The sequence below is a fragment of the Rosa chinensis genome, chromosome 3 (assembly GCF_002994745.2).
Source record: "Rosa chinensis cultivar Old Blush chromosome 3, RchiOBHm-V2, whole genome shotgun sequence".
Taxonomy (NCBI): Eukaryota; Viridiplantae; Streptophyta; class Magnoliopsida; order Rosales; family Rosaceae; genus Rosa; species Rosa chinensis.
This window is the reverse complement of record NC_037090.1, coordinates 10,301,909-10,319,003: the sequence shown is the minus strand read 5'-3', so window position 1 is coordinate 10,319,003 and position 17,095 is coordinate 10,301,909. Positions and strand designations below refer to the sequence as shown.

At 38.5% G+C, this 17,095-nt stretch overlaps 2 long non-coding RNA genes across 2 annotated transcripts; one reads left to right on the top strand and one right to left on the bottom strand.

Moving 5' to 3' along the window:
* Positions 1–2,189: 2,189 nt before the first annotated feature.
* On the bottom strand, positions 2,190–9,597 carry LOC112194758. Its single transcript, XR_002934139.2, has 3 exons — positions 8,826–9,597; positions 8,275–8,350; positions 2,190–2,887 (listed from the first exon to the last, which is right to left on the bottom strand). It is a non-coding gene; the product is annotated as an uncharacterized LOC112194758 (long non-coding RNA).
* Positions 3,950–5,482, top strand: LOC112194757. Its single transcript, XR_002934138.2, has 5 exons — positions 3,950–4,367; positions 4,541–4,615; positions 4,978–5,037; positions 5,113–5,233; positions 5,322–5,482. It is a non-coding gene; the product is annotated as an uncharacterized LOC112194757 (long non-coding RNA).
* Positions 9,598–17,095: the final 7,498 nt, after the last annotated feature.

The following is a 17,095-nucleotide window of genomic DNA, read 5'->3' as shown; positions in this document are numbered from 1 at the left end:
AAGTAATATATCGCTATACAATATTGAAACTCCCTGAGTTGTTAGGTTAATAGTCAATGTTTGAAGTTGTACCATACATACGTTTAAGAGAAAATATGCTAAATTTTATGAATTTTCAATACTTTGAAATACTATGATGTGATATGATCTAGCACATTTTAGAGCTAACCACTAGTTGGTAAGACTACCGATAATATTTTTGATCACAAGTTTTATCAAGAAAGTATACCGATCTGGTTTACGGAATAAGGTGTTTGACAGTTTTGATTCTTCCTTCTAAAGCAGAAGTAGATGAAAGCAGGTAAGCCATGCCAGCTATATAGATTGGCTTGCATTGTCATCAATGACCAAGAAAATATGATATGATTGTGCGCCTTTTGGCCAAGATGATCAAGTGCATGCCATCAAGGCTTGTCGCTATATACGTACATGGCTTATTGCCAATACCCTATCCTATAATTCATACAGTGCATGGACCACGGGAGTAATATTTGGCACTAAGAATGACAAATTATCGTGCACCTTTTCTTTTTACAAAGACGATCACTTGGAGGAAGCACGATATCTCCACGAATGATAGATTGAAAAGCCAAGTGACTGGACGTGTATTACACTTGTTATCAGATGGAAAAGATAAAAATGATAGATGAAGGAGTTCACATATATTACACGTACACTTATAACGCAAACTCGAGTCATCCTACGATGTATATTTGCTTAATTTGAATTAGAACATCCAAGTATCCAACCCAATTACAATTTGCAATACCAATGAAAGATTGAGATTCAAGCGATGATTGTTAGTTAACGAATGTAGTGCTTGCACAAGAACGAAACTAATTAATTAACCAAGGAGAGACTCCTCATCAAGGGAAATTACCTATTAGGACACGCATTGTGATTGAGACTAATTAACTAATTGTTGCATGCATATAAATGATCAAGAATTTAACAACATATGGTATGTCTTGTAAATATCACGGAAAAGAAAGCATAACATGTAATTGTCTGACTATAATACATACGATAAAACATTGTTCTTGAAATTCTTGTGAACTTTGTTATCGTCGTACCGTCGACGCTGGTATAATTGACTAATTAATTATTAATAACCACTCTTAGCACATAGAGAGATCATGGGAAAAGTTGCATTCTCTTGCTCATCACTTTACACAACAAGGACTGATATGTGTCTTCCACTTCGCAAATAGGTTACGAGTTTCCTAAATCTTTTGAAGTTGTTTAACTATAAAAGTACCATTAGAAAATGACAAGCACATATTACATATACAATAAGTAAGGTCTCTAATGGCTACAAATGTAACCCTACTTCCTAGTGAGTGTAAATAGGATCGAGAATATATACTTTAAAAACAAAAAAACTTTTAAAGTTGTTTTGGAATCAGTCTATTATAATTTCTCAAGTACAAATGTTGAATAACACGTATCTTTAATTTTATTTTCCCTCTACCCTAGTTTTCCCTAGTGGGTACAGACTAATTAACAGTGAGTCAGTGATGCTAATTACAAAGCAAATTGGCTACTCTGTTTTTGCTTCATTATTTTGGCTTTATTGCAAATCTTATGCTGGTTTGATTCCATGCAAACGATTCCGACCAGAAAAGGATAGTTTTTCAGACCAAAACAAGGTGGTCTCAACCAGGAAGAATCCATATAAACCAATTATCCAAGCATTCCTTTGATTTTTTGGGTTATCTTTCAAGCGTATAACCGAATATTTCAGGTTTTTGGGTTATCTTTCAAGCGTATAACCGAATATTTCAGGTTTTGCTGGCAAATAGCCTCAGAATCTGCGCAGAGTGCTCATTCCTTTTAGTTGGGAAATTAAATCCCCATGATGTTCACCTTTGGGTTACTTATTTAGGTTCTGTTCTGGGTGGAGCTGGGAATCGCATTCCTCTTAATTCAGTGTAGCAACGAGTATTGGGAACTGGGAAGAGAATAAGGAAGAATATTATAGAGGAGCGAATTTTTGCAGACGCACTGTGGGAATTGGGGAGCATCTTTTTCTTATGCTGGCAGAAGATTCCTTTAAGGGAGATAGCTTTTTGGACTGATTTATTCTAGTCTTATGATTTGGAATTTGGTGACCCAAAGAACAGAGATTTAGAGTGAGGAAAGAGTGATCTCTTCTAGCATAAGGAACGAAGAATTCTCTCTTAGGGGTTTGAGTGATATGCTCTGAGGAGGACAACGTTTGATACCCTAATGATGCCACAAGTACTGTTTCCTTCATCGAATATGAGAGAACTTTTATTAATGGATATTTTGGGCCGAAGTTCCTCCTAGCAGTTGAGCTTTAACTAGACATGAGAGCTTTTATTAAGAGTAAGTTCACCCGTAGTCAAGAAAATGCAAAGTCGAGAAGTCAAGAATTCGACCAGTCAAGATACTATTCACTGCTACTGGACATAGGTTTACATCCGTTGTTTTTCTTGCCTAGTCAACACTGCTCACTTTTTACTGTCCACAATCACTGTTCACGTAAATTCACTGTTCACCAGTGTGATTTCAATGATTAATTTTACTGTTCCCATTTTACTGTTCATCATATTTACTGTTGCCGCGTCTGTCTCTTTGCTTTTCTTCCTGATGTCACCCACGTTCTCCCTTTTGCAGTGCTGGCAGCTCCTTGACTCTGGGCAAGAAAAATGTCATGGCCATGCCCTTTTTTTTGCCCTTGGTCATGCAAAGCCAAATCTTGACCGGTGAAATAAAGGCCTGTGGAAGGTGAAATTTTATTTAACTAGGCAACACCTCAGCAAATCTGAGCTCTTTGACCGGGCAAGAGCAACCGCTGCACTTGCTCTAATGGATCTTTTGGGCAGAAGTTCCTCCTAGCAGTAAGCTCAAGTTTGGTGTAAAACTGCAAATATTTTAAAACAAGTGTAACATAATCGAATGAGAATCATAAGTGAAGTGAATATATGGGACTATTGCGACACATGACTTGTTAGATTTATCAATTATATATTACGTGATTAAATAGTGAGCTATTAAATTACGTCAATATGGTTGAAGGTAAATGTTTTTTAAAAAAGTTCATCTCAACATTTTCAAATGGGGCTAATTCTGTTTGCCAACAAACTAACAAAATTTCTAGAATAAGAGAAAATCACTTAACCTTCGAAAATCTGCAGATCCTCCACCTGCAATCATCCATGCATAAACTAGAGGTAGGTTTTAAATCCCCAACCCACAGAGAAAAAAAAAATTATCTACCTTTAAAGGATAGGAATAGCGACATGCACCCACTTAAATTAATAAATCAGATATTACACCTGTGAATTCTGATTTTTGTCGTAAAGTAAGGTTAGTTTTTATAATGTAAGTCTTTCCTTTTTTTTTGAGATAAAGAGTTCATAAATTAATATGACCCAAATTCATGGTCATAGAATAGTACAATGACTACTCCACATAGAAACAATTAGAGCACGGAAGAGTCTATGCTAATCAAAAATATCACGCCTTGTAGGTAGTCTATTCTATCTAATCCTACTATGCCAAGCACGCCATTGTGGTACGAGAGAGCTAGATACTTCTACGAAGGCTTCTAGAGATGCTTCTAACAACGTAGACCATAATCTAAAAAAGCCAACTAGGCAGAAACTACCTCCTTCCCCTTAGTAGGTTTAGGAGTGTACTAACTTTTCTTACCATAGAGAACTCGGGAAGGCCATTAACCAACTGTTCTCCTTTCTAGGGGTGGGTTCGCGAAACCGAAAACCGAAAAAAACCGAGCCGAAAGCCGAACCGAAGCCGAAAAGCACCGAGCCGAAATAAAACCGCACCGAAGTGAAAAAACCGAACCGAACCGAAAGTTAAAAACCGAACCGAACCGAAAAAAACCGAACTGCCAAAAACGACGTCGTTTTACTTCGTTTTGAGAATAAAGTCCCGAGTCCGAAACCCTAAGAGGGTTCCAGCCTGTTCCACGACTTTTCTATCTCGCCTCTCTTTCTTCTCTCTCCTTCATTTCAGTTTCCCTCTTGCCTCTCGCCTCTCGCCTCTTCATCAATCTTCTCTTCTGTGCCGCCTCTATTTCTTCTCTTATCTTCTCTGTCAATTTCTCTTCATCAAGAAGGACCAGATCGATGGCCAAGTTCAGATCGGTTGTTTTCATCAATTCTCTTCTCTGGGTCATCGGGTTTCGTTTGAAATCTGAGTATGGTGCCATGGTGGTTGAAGTCTGAGCACGACCTCCGCCACCACCGCAAGGACCAGATCAATCTATTTTTCTGAGATATTGGGTATGATGGTGCATGAAGAATCGTACTTGATCTGAAGGGCATGGGTTATCATGATGTTGATGACTTTGATTATACTTACAAAGCATGTTCTCGATGGTAATATATGTTCTCTCTGAATTTCAAATCCAATTATGATTAGATCTTTTGGGTATCTAGGAAAGAAAAAGTTAGATCTGTTGTGATTGCATCTGTGATTTACTATAAATTTTGTTTGGGTATGAGCTGGTGGTTGATCTTTAATCAAAGAGCTTGTTTCTGGGTTCTGGCAGCGGTGGAAACAACAAGAAGGAAGATGAGGGGCAGGGTAACAACTAACAAGAAGGCGAGTGCTAAAATGTAATCAGGTAAGGACTTGTATGGATTATACATTTCTATTAGGTTGAGTAGTTGCACACTAATTTTGGTTCTGATCTTACTTGTGTAATAGAATTTGCAAATACCATTTTCCTTATACATCATGCATATTCATCTTAGTATAATGGATTAGATCGCAGATCTGAATCAGTTTTGCATTTTGGTATTGTTTTCATTTGGGGCATGTATTGCAGTTATTTGATTCTGGAAGCTGGTATTTCGGTAGGCAAATGTGATGTTATATGTATATTGAGTTTCATAAATATAAGATTAGTGTGTGATTGTTACTTTTCCTTCTTAGTGCTCTTACCTCAAAGTTTGAGAAACCTGATGATTTTCTGTTCTGAATTAGATTACAAATGTTGCTTCAATGTTGTCATTCAAAGGAAGTCCTTATTGGATGGCCCCCGAGGTACCTCTTCCACAAATTTGTTTTTCCCTAATGTTCAGAACCTATTTCTTTACAAAATGTGTTTTCTATCACCAGTCATGAATTTTGTGAGGCTGTGCTTGCAATGGAACCCATCTGAGCATGCTACTGCTTCTCAACTGCTAGACCACCCTTCCATTAGAGAGCAAATGACAACAAGAAGTTCGAACTAGTTATGGTAAGTGCTTCAAAGTTAATTTATTTAATCCCTATTCGCAACTCATATTTTGCTTCTGTTTTGTTTGCAATTCGTATTTCATTTGCAGGTGTTGAAAACTATAGGTTTGTGGATATGAAGCAAGCTGATCCATAGGGAGATATTCTGAAATGGGAACTTCCCAAATGGGAGAAAATGTCCAATGGCCTTGATAAGGCTCCAACGGCCTTGTTTTTTAATGTTAATGATTAGCTCTTTTAATTTTTTTTATTGATTAGGCTCCAACGGCCTTGATTCCCAGTTTTCAAAGTAATTTGTTAAACGAAGATGGACATGATTCAGGACTCAAGTAGACTAAACATATTAAAATATATATAAATGGTTATATTTGCGGATCAAATAGACTAAATATGTTTAAACATATATAAATGACCGAAAAAATAAAATAAACCGAGCTTCAACCGAACTGAACCGAACCGAACAGGTCGGTTCGGTTTTCGGCGCCGGACTCTCAAAAAAAAAAAACCGAACCGAACCGAAATAAAATTCGGTTCGGTTTTCGGTTTAGGGTCAAAACCGAACCGAATGAAACCGAACCCACCCCTAACAAGTCCTTTCTTACTACCTTTGCTACGCTTCATGGGTGAAGTCTTGACCACTTTGCAATCTGCCTTGGTCTTATTCTTGGCACCACAAGGACGGCCTCATTTTTTAGTGCCTTCTTGAGCAACATTCATCACAATTAACCAACCCAATAGAGACATTTTCAAGGTTGGTTGTCCCAACTGCAAGACTGAGTAGAGGCTTCTTGGGGGAAACTCCCATCCTCAACATGTTTCCTCCTCATACCAACCGTGTTATACTTTGATCGAGCAACACATCTCCAAAGACAATTCAGTACTGCCATCACCACCACTGGACTCCACCCCCACCACAGGGCTCTCTACCGCCGGTGTAGCCTCACTACTACCATTAGGACCTGTCTTTCCTTTTCTTGATTTTATGTTAATAGCAAGGTTTCAAATTTTTTCGAAACTACCGAAATTTTCATTGAAATTTCCGTAATTCAGAAATACGGAAACGAAATTCATATGCTATATCATTTCCGTCAGGAGTTTCTGGAAATTTTTTAAAATTTTCCGTACATTTCCACGAAATTTTTAATTTTTGAAATATCTACACACATAAAATATATTTAAAAATTCACACATAAATTTTGTCCGAAATTTCTATGAAATTTGTATGCCACCAACAACGAAGTTTTTTACTTATATTTTCATAGAGAAAATATGAATTTTTTTTTCCAATCAAGTTGAATACAACAAAAAACCTTTTTGATTTTAGGGGTTGTGACCACTTACCCAATTTCAGCTTAAAAATTGCCCACTTACTCCACTAAGAGTTATTTAATCCCATTTACCTAATCTAATATCTATTGACATTTTAACCCCTATTAATTAAATTGAAACTCATCCCTCTCCTCTCAGACTCTCTGTCTCTCTCCCCTCGATCTCCACCGCCAGTCTCTCTCTCTCTCTCTCTCTCTCTCCACCTCCGACCGACTGCATAGCCCAGCCGGTTTTGACAGATCGCCTTCATCATCGACCTAACCCAGGCCTTCTTCAAGCACATCCATGGTGCTGCCTTCCCTCCTCCTCCAACTGCCAGACCAAGATCTTTTTCATCAGCGCAGCAAAGTCGGCCTGGCCATCGCCCAGCCCATTCTAACCCAGGACCTCCGAAGCTTGTCCTCGTCGATGCCATACCCAACAAGCTCCGCGGTGAGATGCTTGACCTCGACTGCATCTTCTGTCATACCCCGAATTTTGAATAACCAATTCAAAGTCCGAAACATGAATAATAACAATTACAAATAAACGTTCTGAATTTTTTTCTCAGAAATAAACACACCTCACATCACTCAATAATACATAAACCAAATCCTCAAGAGGTTATTATTACAGCACACTCTCTCCAAATTTAAATGTAAGCTCAAATGAGCATAACAACCTCACAATAATGCTGTAGCTCAAATACCACTACTCTAAGCAGCCTGATCACCTTCTCGATTCTTCTGACCTGTAGGATTACCCGCTACACAATTTGAATAGGTACCGGGATTGCAACAACACCAAACCCGGTAAGCTTTACAGCTCGTATGAGTAAACAAGAATGAACTGTTCATTTATTAAATTTCAACTCCTTTAACTCAAGTAACAACCAACAATCTCAACACTCACCACTCGACACACTTTAATTAATAATTATGTATTCATGATCACGAGTAATTCAACTCGCTGCTTCCATGTCATACGTCAAATTTCAAAAGTGTATTCATGATCACGAGTAATCCCAACTCGCTCTTTCATGTCATACTGTATTCATGATCACGAGTAATTCAACTCACTGCTTTCATGTCATACGTCAAATTTCAAAAGTGTATTCATGATCACGAGTAATCCCAACTCGCTCTTTCATGTCATACTGTATTCATGATCACGAGTAATTCAACTCGCTGCTTTCATGTCATACGTCAAATTTCAAAAGTGTATTCATGATCACGAGTAATTCTACTACTCGCTGCTTTCATGTCATACTGTATTCATGATCACGAGTAATTCTACTACTCGCTGCTTTCATGTCATACGTCAAATTTCAAAAGTGTATTCATGATCACGAGTAATTCTACTACTCGCTGCTTTCATGTCATACTGTATTCATGATCACGAGTAATTCTACTACTCGCTGCTTTCATGTCATACTATGGCAGACAGACTAGAGCTCTAACTGAATCATTCGTAATGTGTCACCTGGGCCAAGGTTCACGCTTACGAAGACCTTGCCTCTGTCACCACTGGTGACCAAACCGTAGATCAAAACATTTTAAAGGTCATCCTATATGACTCAAATGTTACACCTCGACTCACTTATGCTTTCTCACAATAAAATCAACAATAACATGATATATTGTATTTCCATACGCATTTTCACTTTACTCACAATATAAACAAGGTAATTAAAGACATTTGGTTCGTAATATGAACCATGTGAGGTTTACTCACCTCGATACTCCCGTTGCGTCTTCAATAAAACACAATCACACCAAACTCGCTCGCGTAAGTAAAAACCGTCAACCACCTAATCATAAGTGACTTGAATTTAGCCAACAACTCATAAAATAAAATAACTGACGATCTGACGGTCTAATATAATTTATACAGCGATCCAACGGTCAGATCGAATTTATACAGCGATCCAACGGTCAGATCGAATTTATACAATGATCCAACGGTCGGATCTTCCCCAAATCGTCCATATAACATCTCCATATAATTTCATGAAAATCCGACGGTCGGATTCTCACTAATTACATTCCTAAACACTGTTTTGCAATTATACGAAAATCCAACAGTATAATTGCAAAACTGCCATTCACCATCAATTTAACCCAAAATCAACTTCAATCAAAACCAACTCAACAATCTCCAACTTCTCCAAAACTTCACAATTTTATAATTCTACACACTTCAATTCACCTAACTAATAATACAAGAATAGGTTTTCCCAATTCACAACAGTCCAAGTTTCAAACCAAGGAGGGTACGAAAATTACCCAACAAGTGGTCTGAAGAAAATCGGTGGCCGGTTATGATGATCTTCAGCAGAGACAGATCAAATCGATTTATCCATGAGCTTGAGCAAGCTGAGTCTTGGGTTGCTTGGTGGCCGAGCTCGGAACTGGTCTCAATCCTGCCAGAACAGAGCTGACTCAATTCTCCGGCGCTCTTTGACTCAACTCAGACTGACCCAACCCAGATTTTCGATTGCCGGCAGCCTTCTCCGTCCTCAGATCCTCCCATCACCGTCTGTATCTGCCTTCTGGATCAAGAAATCCAGCTGCTCCGGTCCCGGCTTCAGCCCAAGCGAACGTAACAGTGAGCCCAGCTCCAGCTGGGTCAGGCTGCCGTCGCTGTTTGATCCCATCACTTGCCATCATGAATGGAATTTGAGCTCCATTGTCATCTGTCCCCGGCGCCAATTGTTTAACCAAGGAGATAATTCCTTCTGAATATCATCCATGCTCGCACTAACATGGCTGGCATCATTACTAGACGAGCTGCCTGAGAAGAGCAATCTCCTGCTCAGTCTTGTTCTTCATCTTAGCCCGATACTGGCAAAAGCTATGAACTGGTACACAAACTCATCGACCATGTCCCACAGCCACTGATTCGGCAGCTGCATAGACTGCATTTTGAGGTTTCTGGTTGCTCTGCTGTTGAGATAGTCTGTACAGTTCGGGACTATGGGGAGAAGAAAGGTTTTGAGTCTCCGTTTCTTGTTGAGTGCAGAGGGGGTGAATTATGGAGGAAACAGAAAGTGGAAGAGTGGGAAACTTTGTGCCGACAAGAGGGAAAGAAAAGAATAAAAAGGAAACCAAGATTCCTACTTTCTTTAAGAAAAGACAACCTTGTTGGCCTAATGGCCTTTGCTTTTTGACCGGCCTCACCAACCATAACAATCAAAAGAGAAGAAAAAAGAAAGAAAGGAAAAGATTCTTAATTAGAAAGAATCTCAATTTTCGAATAATCAAAACTTAATCATACGAGCTCAGAAAATTGCATTCCATACATATACGAGATCGTATTGACGAGCTCTACAACTTTCATGAAGGAAGTTTTCCCAAATTCCAAACGTATAAAAAGTCAATTTTTGAGACGCCCCTAAATACGTACGATTTCGGAAATAAAATTGTTCGAGCTAAATTCACAACCCTCAAAGCTTCATACTTCCTTCCATGACCACGAAATCATTCTAAAATGTCCTCAGAAATTAAATTGGATTTTCGGGGTATTACATCTTCGATTGCGAGCACCGCTGCCACGAGAAGAAACCTCTGATGCTCCGTCGCCACGCCAGGGTCGTCGTCAGACCTCTGAAGCTCCACGCGGAAGTTGGAGTTCAGGTCCGGGCTTTGCTCCGGGTCGGGGCTCTGACGCCATCATTCAGGCTTGATAGGAGCATAAAATGCATCGAATTTATAGTTCAAACCTTTATACTTTTGCTTAGTTTATTCCTTAAAAAGATCAATTTAACTTTGTTATTTTCTTAGGTACTTTGAGAAGCAGTTAAGGAGAAAAGAGAGCTACAATGGGGAAATCAAGGCACTTCACATGAAGTAGTGATGCAAAGGATGGATTCTGATCATTCGTTTGGTCATAAAACTCAAGAGAAGAATTGCCGTGAAATACAGTTGCAGAGAAGCAGAAAACAGAGTACAAGAGTCTGCCTTATTTTCTTCTATTTTGGGAAGCTGTTTTGAAGAACCTTCGAGTGAAATTATGAAGAAAGGCCTGGCAACATTTGAAGATCACATGTTCTACTATAATTGAAGGCAAAGAGTTGGTCCATAATGATAAAAAGGAAGCCAGAGGCTATGCTCAAAGTTGGTTCCCCGAGAAGACTGTTTCCATCAGCTTTTCAGGAAGCTTTTTCAAGGACTTTTATACTGAACTTAAGGGATGAAAATCATGAATTTCTCCACCCATAATTGAAGAATATATGTTGTAGAACAGTATAGAATCAAGAATCATCCAGAAAGGTGGTGTAATGCAGAAGTTACGATGCTGAATAGATGAGCAAAGGATAAGGAAAATCTGGAATTTCTGACAAGTCTTTATGCAAAGCATTTTCAAGACCGTTGTTGGGCCACGTTTCAAGAAGCTTTCTAGAAGGTTTTTACACGATTTTGAAGGGTGACATCAGAAGTATTATGTGGCAGAATATCACCTTCGAATCTGCTGGGAACCCTTGTCAAACATGGAGAGGGAAATCAGTCCTAGTTGAGAAAGGAAAGTGAATTAAAGGCTATATTTTCTGAAGATATTCTTGGCAGATTTTGGGACAAATTTTATTGGATTTTTGCTGCATTATACTTATCAAGAGACTATTAGAAAGACTTAAGGAAGGTTCAGAAGATTGTGGGGCAGCCAAACAAGTGGAATTGGAGAAGAATAAGGAGAACTCAACCCGGTTTTGAAGAGAAAAGTAAGGGGTTTGTAAACAATAAAATAGGAGGTTTCTTGGAGTCATTGGCAGACCATATCATACAAATTTCACGCCTCAAAATAACCCTAGCTCTCTAGTTTTCGAAGCTCCATACAAGCATAAGGAAAAGAAGCCACCGAAGTTGCCATCTACCGCCACCGTGACCATCCATCTTCAGGCAACATCCACCGTGTCTCTTCACTCCTTTTCTGCTACTTTGTTTTCTTATTTTCAATATGTTACTGTGTGTTTACTTTAGAAAAATGAGTAGCTAAATACTTTTGTGTTAGGGGCTAGTTTGAAGCCCTAAACTATGGTTCAAGTTTCATAATAAATTTCTATGTTTTAGTTACTTTGTCGATGAGATTGTTCTTTGGTTCTGGATTAGATGAATCTTTTATATGTATGTTTTATGTGGTTGCAAACATATAGGATATGCATGTAATTGGTGCTAGGTTAAATAGAAATTCACCTAATAGTTTTGTGATTTTAACCGAAGTAGTAAAACCTCTCACCTAGGTGTGTACCAAAGATGAGGAATGCAACTAGACACGCTTGTTGTACTAGTTTGTACACTTAGATTGACATCCTTCCATATGTGCTTAATGCTTTAGAACTTGCTAAATGTAGGAGCCGCTTGTGATCTCTATGTCGCTTGTTCTTGTTAGAACATTATAGGGAAGTAATATAAGGTACTTAGCTTGCTTCTAGCTTTGTAACTTGGTCAATCTTTCTCTCATGACTTAATAATAAACATAGGAAGAAAAATTGGAGCTTGGATTGTGTTTAGTGGTGGATAACGAACTCCTAACTGCTCATCATCATATTCACAAACTTTACTTTAGATTCATCTTTTGTTCTTACTTTATTTTCAGCATAATTAATCAATAATTTCCCCCCAATTGTGTTTTTAAATTTTTTTTATTATAGTTTCTAGTTTTCTTTGTTTTCTAGGTTACATAAATTGAAGGTGAACCCTTGATCCTTGGCGTAGAACGATCCCTTACTTTCACTACTACAACTTGACAACAAAAAGAGTTTTAAATTGCATGCTATTTTTAGCAGACCAAGGCTTCTTTTTTTTTTTTTGCCCCTCTTTCTGGTAAAATGCGTAGGAGGCCTCCAATGGTTGTTGCAGTGGTTTGTTTCTCCAAAAAATTGGTCGATTTCAATATGGGATGTTGCTAGTAGTGATTGTTTTGTTTATTATGATTTGGTTGGGCAATAATAATAAGACCATTAGTGGGCAATAAAACGATTATTGGAAGATAATAATAATATTATTGGGGGAAAGTAAAACGATTATTGGGGGGGGGGGGCAATGAAATGTTTATTGGGGCAATAATAAGATTATTGGGGGGTAATAATGAGATTATTTATTTGGATAACCCTACTAAAACTTTCAAAATTATAAACATCTTCATTTTTCATTAATTAATGATCCCTAATAGACTTGTTATTGGGGGGGGGGGTAATAATATGATTACCGGGCATTAATAATATATTTATTTGGATAAACCTCCGAAAGCTTTCAAAATTCAAAACATCTTCATTTTTCACAGATCATTGATCCCTAATAAAGTTGTTATTTGGGAGCAATAATATGATTATTGGGGGGTAATAACATCAGACGTCGGTCACCGGATTCGAAATTCCGATCATCGGTCGCCGGAGACCGCGGCCGGTCACTGGTCATTGGAGCACAACAAGGTGAATGATGACTTCTCTCTTTAAGTGAGAAAGAAGGAGAGGGCAAAAAAGTCCAAAAAATAAAAAATAAAAGAATAAAAAAAATTTAATTGGGTATTAGGGAAATAATCTCTTAGAGTGTTTTGGGTAAATGGGGTTAAAAAAACTGTTAGTGGAGCAAGTGGGCAATTTTAAAGCTAAAATTGGGTAAATGATCATTTCCCCTTGATTTTATCTGCTACCTAAATTATTTCTAAAATTCATGTACTTGGGAGCAGTATTGTATGATCCTAAATGGAAACAGTTCAACCATATGGATCGAACCACATCGTAGTAACACTTATTCTTAATTCTTTATATTGTTTTTGTTGTACTTGTTCATTTTCATTCCCCCCCCCCCTCAAAATTGTATTTTTCTAATTATTAGTGAAAAAGGCGTGATGGCCAATCCCCCTGGTTGAACCAAAAATGAGCATTTTGGTCTGACAAGCCGTGTCTTGGATAAACAGTGGCTCAAACTATATATTGTCGACAAGTTTGAAATATATTATTTAGAGGCTAAATAAAATCCACTTGCAGAATTATGGAAGATTATACGAGCTGCAAGAAAAGGAAATGATGGAAGCATGGAAATGAAAAGTCAAGTTTAGAACATTTTCCTACTTCGGCTAGGAGAAACCGAGCTAAACAAGGAAGGAGGGGCGGCAGACTAACAAACGAAATCTAAATGAGCTAAAACTGTCCAGATTCATTCTAGATATCCTAAAGATCATTTCTTATGAATAGTGCAAGAGCTAGTTTGGAGTAGAAAACCTTCAAACAATCAGTCCAGTTTTCTGAAAGACAAAACTGGAAAACCGGACCTGCAAGGAGTCCAGCAGCGTTTATGGCCAACCACATGGAAGTAAGCTCTAAAATTTTACCAGAATAATCTACACTCATGGTGGATCATTTGATATGAAGAAGTCGAAGGTCCATTCTGAATTCTTGGTAGAGATATAATTGAAGGAATAAAGGAGCAGAAAATGACTTAAAACCACTCCAAAACTCATCATTTGTATCTCCATTTAGTGCTCCACTATCTCATTTGTTTAAGGCCAACCACTATGGCTTGGTAGCCTATATATAGAGGCTACAATAGGCCTCATCATGGGCCGGGCTAGGGCCAACCCTACCCTAAATTTTAGGGCTTAGGGTAGGGCCGGGCAGGGCTTTGACAGAGTCAACGAAACTTAGGGTCGGACCGGGTTAAGGCTTCAAAATGCAAGCCCTTACCCGCCCTTAAGGCCCATTCCGCAAGGGCCAAAAGGGTTGGGCCTGGCCGGGCTTTCCAAATAGGGTCGGGCCGGGCTTTTGTTTAACTCACATAAAACCAAATTTTGCTGAGTAAAAAATTTTAAAAATGAAATTGAATACTAAAGTCTTGAGATTTCAGAACCTGAGTGGCTTAGTTGATTACAAATAATTACAAATTCCACATAAACTTACATTCTCAATGATCAAGTTTTATAATTGAAAATGAAATTTCACTGAGGCTACAAAAAGTTGTTACAAAAACTGATGAACTGATCAAGTCTTCATCAATTCACAAAAAGTTGTTATCTTTGATACAAAAACTGAAGCATGGTTTGATTTAACACCAGCAAAGTTTCCTTCATCCCTTACTAATATAAAGATCCATGGCAACCAAAGAAAGAACCTGCATAAAATCATATAAATATTTTAGCTACTAGACACATTTCATTTCAACAACATAAGCATACAAATACAACTATCTATCTGACTTTAGTTCAGCAACATATATATATATATATATATATATATATATATATATATAGCTTCAATCCAACTGGACAGTTTAATAACTAAAAACCATATCAATTGCAGCCATAAAGGATAAAAGAAATGAAATACTTCCAAAGTCCCCAAGTCCCAAATCCCAACCATAAGCATACACAAAGCAACAAGTAGTTCAGAACTGAATTGTAATCAAGGGAAAAATATGTTTTAGAAAATACTGGAACTCTTACAAGTAGTTCAGAACTGAATACTAAATATGCGTTTATGTTTGGAAGAAAGAAGGCACTACTTAGTTATAAAGACCACTCAGGCCAGACAAGAAAGAAAATTGCAACGGACATATTTGTGTTTCTAACGGTAACTTAAAATTTGGGAATCTGTGAACAACGATCAAAAATCTATAGTCTATATACATTAACCCACTGTCCTCCCACTCCATACCAGTCATTACACAGTCCATATCGAAGGAAAAGAAATGAACCAAAAGACCAGTCATTACACAGCCTACAGTCCTACACTCACCAAATTAGTCATACACAATTGCACACCATTGCCGCATCTTCATGAAAGTTGGGAGTCTTTTTCTTCCTTCGCTCTCTCTGTCAACCCAACCAGAAAACCACAAACATCACTTAAACATTCAAATTTCAACTGTAACTATGTAAAAACAGTAGTACCAGTATTATCTTACCATGTATCGAAGCAAATGTCGGCGAATGGTTCGGTCTGGAGGAGGAGGGACGGAGGCCGAGTGTTTGGCTGTGAGATTTGGAGATGGTGTCGTTCTTTAGCTAGACTGTGGCTGTCAGTGGCTTGACCCCTTCTTGCTCGTACATGAATATAGTCCTTGAGCGGCTCCAGTGGCTTGGAACCAGTCTTGCCTGGTTTCTCATCGGAAATATCACTAGCTTCAGCTGGAGAAGGCGGAGGTGGCACAACGCTGGAAGAGGCGGAAGAGGCATCAATGATGGAGACTGAGACCACATCGATGTTGGAGGCGAAGGCGACATCGAAGCTGGAGAAGACGAAGGCTGGAGGCGGCAGAGGTTGGAGAAGACAGAGATGGACACTCAAGTTTTGAGAAAAGGAGAGCGGCGACCTCCCTTTGTCGAACTATCGAAGAGAGTCAAGAGATGAAAACGTGGAGTTGTTGCCCTAGAGTCCTTGACATGCTTAGTTTTTAAGCCTTGGACTTGGTCTGACTTGGAAAGAAATGGGCCATTGGGCCTCAGACATTAATAGGTTGTTTATACCCATTTTCTAATATAACACATATACAGATTTTAAATTTTATTTCTATGTAATAGAAAATAATAAGAATAATATATAAATTTTAGGGCCAGGCCGGGTAGGGCTTTTAGGGTCAAGCCGGGCTTGGCCCTTATGGGCTCAATAGGGTCGGGCAGTAGGGTAGGGACGGGCTTCATTTGCATGACCCTTACCCTACCCTATTTCAGAAAGGGTAGGGCCGGACGACCCGGCCCTTAGGCTTAGGGCCGGGGGGCTATTTGATGAGGCCTAGGCTATAACAAGTAACAAGATACACAATTCATCAACAACAATCTCTACGATTACCCAAGCCTCTCCAGAGCAACCCCTCTCATTCTCTTACCAGTGACCACACTCCAGTCCCAGAATCCTCAGGAGCCGATTGTCAGTGCCACCAAACCCTCTGTCAACGTGCTTCGGTCCTAGTCTCCTCGGGAGCCGACTGTAGTACCGCGAGCACAACGGTTACGGAACCAACCAAGCTAAAGTCACGCTTTAGCAAGTTCTCCCCACTTCCCAGTGATTTTTGCTCTGCTCGATCTACGACGTCGAGTATCGATTGTGTGATATTGAAGAAGCTAAGAAAAAGTCCTCATCAAGAGGCACAAAGAATCCCACGACGAGGTTGATGCTCTCCTCATCCACAATCGCTTGAAAGAAATCAGGTCAAGGGAAGCCCCCGACAAGAAAAGAGACTGTTGACCAGCTCAAGAAAAACTGGAGCCAAACACCTCCCACTAGGTTCCATAAAAAAAAAAAAAAAATCACATTCACATTATCAATATACAGCACAATTATAATTACATATAGATAAAAACACTAATTTAGCAACCTACTACAGCACTAGTTAATTACTCGTACATATTAAATATCACAATTCTATTATAAATGTATAATTTTAGAGAGGCTACATTGTAAAATTTATTATAGGTTAGTTTAGCTAGTTTATGTAAAATTTTCATTCAAAAATATCATTTTATAAATGCAATTAATATGATTTATTTATTTTTAACAGAAAACGAAACTTTCTCATAAATTTCCTTAAATTTGAAGTACTAAAATCGAAACCGAAACCGAAAT